The sequence below is a fragment of the Gopherus evgoodei genome, unplaced genomic scaffold (genome assembly GCF_007399415.2).
Source record: "Gopherus evgoodei ecotype Sinaloan lineage unplaced genomic scaffold, rGopEvg1_v1.p scaffold_121_arrow_ctg1, whole genome shotgun sequence".
Taxonomy (NCBI): Eukaryota; Metazoa; Chordata; order Testudines; family Testudinidae; genus Gopherus; species Gopherus evgoodei.
Window position 1 is genome coordinate 115,705 of NW_022059784.1, and position 5,392 is coordinate 121,096.

General features: G+C 55.3%; 1 non-coding gene across 1 annotated transcript; it reads left to right on the forward strand.

Annotated features, from left to right (window-relative positions):
- The first annotated feature begins 3,976 nt into the window (after window positions 1–3,976).
- TRNAF-GAA lies at window positions 3,977–4,049 on the forward strand. Its single transcript has one exon. It is a non-coding gene; the product is annotated as a tRNA-Phe (tRNA).
- Window positions 4,050–5,392: the final 1,343 nt, after the last annotated feature.

Here is a 5,392-nt window from a genome sequence, read left to right on the forward strand (position 1 = left end):
TCTGCTGGCTGGGCAGGGTAACTCCTCAGGTCACCACCCTCCTCTCCAGCCTGTCTTGGGCTTGGAGAGTGAGGAGAAGGGCGAGGGATGACACTGAACATCCTCCATCCATCGCTCCATCACCAGAGCAAGTGAGTGGCATTAGGGCTCCATGGTGGCATCCCCTGTCTGTCTGGGGAGAGGCAGAAAGAGGGGGAGAGAATCTCTCCCAAAGGACATTAGTTTTGCAAACAGCCCCCAGAAGCCCCTCACTCTCAGACTGGGGAGGGGCTTCTCCAGAGCCGTCTCCAGCGTGTTTGGCAAGGTCCCAGCAATGGGGCTCCCAGCCCTTCCCTTGTGGGAGACTGTTCCCCAGGCTGAGAGTCTCTGAGCTGGGCCGGACCCAGGGAGCTGCTGAGCATGGAAATCAATGGGAAACGAAGGGGCCCTGGCCTTGCTATGTCTAGGGACTTTGAAGTGGGAATGGTTTCCCAGGAGAAGTCTGGACTCCTGAGTTCTGTTCCTTCTCTAGCCTGGGTGGGGAATGGGTGGGAGGAAGTGTGAGTGTGTCCTGGGCTGGCAGGAGGGAGCTGCTTGTCCAAAGTGACCAGTGGTCTTTGTGACTGACCCCAGTGCTCGAAAAGGACGAGACTCCCTGGTTCTTGCAGCCCCAGGGATGATGAGGGGGAAGGTTGAGGGGGAGCAGATCATGCAATGAACTCCTGCCAGTGTGTGTAGCTTGCACTCCCTGCTCCCCCGTGGGGGGAGGAGGAGCTGCTCTGGCTGGGGCAGGGATGGGGAGAGACCAAACAAGTTGGTTAGTGAGAGGCTGCCTTGACCCCAGACTCACATCTGCTCCCCGCTCGGTTCCAGGATGGCCAGGCTCCTGAGGATGTTCAGGAAGAAGGCTCTGCAGGCGGCCCCAGAGCCTGTGGAAAGCAGCTGCCATCTTCCCCAGGAGCCGAGCGGCCCAACCGTCCCCAATGGCGGGGAAGGAGCTCGCGGCCAGGCCAGGAGGTGGAAGTGCCCAGCCTTCTGGAAGAGGAAACCTGCTCCCGGTGCAGGCGCCGAGGTGGGAGAGGCACCGTCAAGGCCAAAATGGAGCTGGGCCAGGATGCAGCTGGGCAAGCAGGACCCAGCCCTGGTGCAGAACCGGGCAGGGTGGTTCTGGGGCTTGTTGTGTGGGCAGCAGCAGCCCCAGGAGCCCAGCCCCGATTTCCAGCAGGAGGCATCGCCCTGCCCGGTCAGTGGGGACCTTCCAGCCTTCCCAGGGCAGGAGGTGGAGGATCCCTCTCCCAGCCCCAGCAGCTCGGCCCGCTTCCTGTGGGACAACAGCAGCACCTGGAACTTGGACAGCAGCGAGGCCGACGGACGCTTCTGCTTTATTCCAGGTGAGGAGCCAGGCTGGGCTCGGAGGGGTAAGGAAGGAGCTGAGAACACCCCGGGCCCAGGCCCTCGAGCAGTGCTATGGGGGTGGGTCCCCAGCTCAGGTGTCTGGCCTGAGCCACTGAACCCCACTGACACCAGATGCTGCCACTTTAATCCTTGATGCGCCATTGGGTTGGGGGGGAGTGTGGGAGGCACCTCCCAGGGAGTCCAGGATTGTGGGTGGAGGGGTCTCTTTGCTATGGACTCCTGAAGGACTTGGGGGCCGATGACACTGAGGCTACTTGGAATCAAATACATTTGAGATACAAGTACATAGCCCATATTCATAACTTCAAATACAAACATGGAATGCACAGCCAGCATAATTATAACCAGCAAATCATAACCTTGTCATAGACACCTCACACGACAACCTTTGCACAATATTTGCTGCACATATATAACAGTGGTGGCAACAATGATCCCTACGGTCCCAGTTCATATTAATAACGTCACAGAAGGCTATAGAGAAGTGGGAGAGAGGTGTCTTCCAGCCGGCGTGTCTCATCCATTTCCCCCTTGCCGCTTGGGCCGAGGTGGGAAGGGAGCGAAACATCCCCGGCTGAAGATTTTGCGCTCGACCTTGAAGATTAAGCCCAACCCCCCGGCATGGCTAGGTCAGGGTTGTCCTGGGCTCTGGGGGCAGAGGGCTGAGCTGGGAGAAGGGGCAGATGAGGGGATTTTGTGTCTGATAGATAAGGGCTTTGTCAGGAGGAAGCTGTAGGTCACATGCTGGGGGTGTCAGTGAGATTTGAGCTGGGGTAGCAGCAGCAGGGAAGCAGTGTGTGTGTGTGTGGGGGGGGATTCACTTGGTAAAAATGAAACTCCCAAGCCGCTCCCTTTGCTGGAGCAAAAGCCTCTCATTTATCTCCTCAACTCCCTTCCATGAAAATCTCCACCCCTCCCCTGGTGCTGAGAGACCCTCTTTACTCCCATGGAGATTTGTAATTGTTCTAACTCTTCCTTTGCCTTGTCCAAATAGTTTTCCCAGAAAAATGATCAAGGACATTTCAAATGAGAAAAACAAATGAAACCAGAGAAACTCCCACCACACACAGTTTGGGTCTGAATTTTTCTACTGAAATTTGGAGATAATAAAACTCCTTCCTCTGTTGGCCAGAAACCAAAGCTAGACCTCCCCTGCTGTAGCTGTGACTTCTGCTACCAAACCACCAATGTGCTGTCTCCTCTTGTGAGACATTTCTCTGCACAATACTGCTGCTATTCCAGTTATTGACTCCAGGAAACATTTTCCTTAGCCTGGTTCCGTGTGTCACTGGTTTCTATAGCAAAGGTCAGTCCCTAGCCCTGTGGTCCAGACATCCTCATTCGCATCAGGCTTCAAGTTGAGAATAATTTCCTATTCCCGCTCTGTGGGAGGGGAGACTTTTAAACGCGCTCTCTGTGCGACTGCACATGGCTAAGCAAAGAGAACAAACCCAAATCCCCCCTGTGCTTTGGGAGCCAGGTTTGCGGTGGGAATTCTGTAGTTCAGATGACTTCACACCTGGTCATTGTGATTCTTTACCAGTTTCTCTGGCATTGGGGCACCTTTACACTTCAGCTGTGATGGCTGAGTGGTTAAGGTGTTGGAGTTGAAATCCCATAGGGTTCCTCTGTGCAGGTTCAATTCCTGCTCACAGTGAGGCCTGTGTTTTAGCCAGTATCTTATCCGAGCAATTCCCTGTGTACAACCCCCTGAGACACTCTCAAGTCTCTCCCCACCCCAAGTAAATCCTCTTCTGCTCCTTTCATAGAGATGCCTGGGACACCACCTCCCCCTGTGTCCCTGAGGTGTCAGGCAAACTCTCAGTGCCTGTAGCCTCTGCCAGTCACCTAGTGCCCCATAGATCAGCCATAACCCTGGTTCTGCTCCTCTCTCTAGTGTGTGAAAGGAGCCAAGTCAGTGACTCCATGGGATTTGCCCCGGATACCTCTAGGGCCGGCCCTGAAGGGAAGCACTGACTATCACGGTGACAATACAACTGACCAGCATTGCGGGAGAGGCTGAGGGAGATCCGCACTCATCAGGTCTCTTCTCTCCCCCAAGGTGAGCCAGACACTGCTCTCTCCTGACTCTCACTCTAGCAGCTGGACACTAAGGAGCCATTTCCCCACAGCAAGTGCATTGAGTGCCCCTGTGGTGCTGGGGGGGGCCTGGTGCTGCTGCTGGCTCTGGGGCTGGCAGGGGGGTTGATGTCTGCACAGACTCTCAGCTGCCAGGCCGGAGGGGACACTTGAGACCTTACCAGACTGTCTCATTGAAGACGGGGGGTTGAAAGACCTACACAGACGCTCTCCAGAGCACGGAGCAACATCCGCCCATGCAGCCAGGCAATGAGCATTTCTCACAGCCTGGAGCCAAGGGTGAGGTGACAGCTACTGTTCCAGCTCCTGGGGGACAGGCCCTGTCAGCCAACAGACACTTCTTACTCACCACAGGTAAGGGTGCCGGGTTCCTCCAGTGGGGGTGTGAAGCAGCCATTCTTTTCCTGTCCTTTTTGTGTGCGACTGCTGACAAAAACACCCCAGATAGAGAAGCAACAGGCCAAAATACTGTCATGCAACTGCTAAAGTAGCTCAGTTGGGCGAGTGTTAGACTGAAGATCTAAAGGTCCCTGGTTCAATCCTGGGCTTTGGCAGGCCCTGTCATTATGCTTTGTGCAGAGATGGCTTGCCCTCTGGGAGCACAGCAGTGCCTCCACCCAAGGTGAGTTCCTGACCTTGGGATCTGCAGTAGGAAAACACAGAAGGGGCTTACTTGCCCCTAGTTGGCCCATCTGACCTTTAATGATGAGAGCTGTCTTTCCCAACATGGTGGGAAGAAAGTGAGGCAGGGCAGCCTCAGGAATGGTGCCAGAGGGCTGCTAAGCAGGGGTTGGGGATGAAAACTCTTCTGTGCAGCTGAGCAAGAGCAGTACCAAGGAAGGGGCATCTGTAAAAGTGACCCCACACACCTCTCCTCCTCTGGGCAGCTGGTGCTGACAGCTCCAGGGGAAGGCTTAAAAGCCACAGAGCAAGTGAGGGCAGGACCATATCTAGGTGTGGCCTTCAGACAGGCACAAAAACACCCAGCCAGGCTGCTCCCTGCCATGCCAAACACCCACTGAAGGTCACCAGCATGCAGAGCGGCTGCTGATGCTCTGTAGCCAACATCAGAAGATAGTAGGAAAGCAGGGCCAGGGCTAGCCCCCGTGGTGGGGCCTCTGACTGGTCCCACTCAAGGTATTCACTTTTGCTGTGGGCCAGGAGATTTTATCCCAAGAGGCTTTTCCCAAGCTGGCAAGAAGCAGAGAAACACCCAGGCTCCCAAGACGCTATGTAGCAAGTACCCTCCAGCACAGGGACAGGTGCACACGCTAGCCCAGGCTGCCGCCCACTTTCTTTGGTAAGTCAGGAAGGGAAAAGGCTAGACTGGAAGCACCTGGGGCTCCTGCCGCAGCCTTTGTGACACCCAACCCCCAACTCCTTCCCAGGCTCTAGCTGAAGCCAGAGCATTGGCCTGAGCAGCCAAGAAGAGGTTCCAGCCCTGAAGGGAGCAGGACATTCAGCACAATGGTAAAGCTGCAGAAACATAACCACCAGGGGACTCAAACCCTCAATCTTCTGATCCACCCTCAAATGCCTTATCCAATAGGCCACATGGTAACATAAGAAAAGACCCTCCAAGCACTTCTTTGGAAAAGGCAGACACTGTGTTTCTCAGGTCATCTACTGAGGGGGGCTGAGACTCTCTGGGCACAAGAAGTCGAGTTCCCAGCAACACGTGAGACTTAATTCTATGGAGCCAGGTGCAGGGCTTTGGAAGGGAGGCTCAGGCATGGGGGATTGGGGTGCAGCGGATGGACCGGCTGTGTAGGTGTGGAGATTTAGTCACACTGAGGCACAGAAGGGAGGAGGAGGAGTAATCCTGCTGACAGTCAGTGGCTGTGCAGAAAAAGAGGAGGGGTTCTGGGGACATTTTTTGCCTCTCTTTTGCCTATCT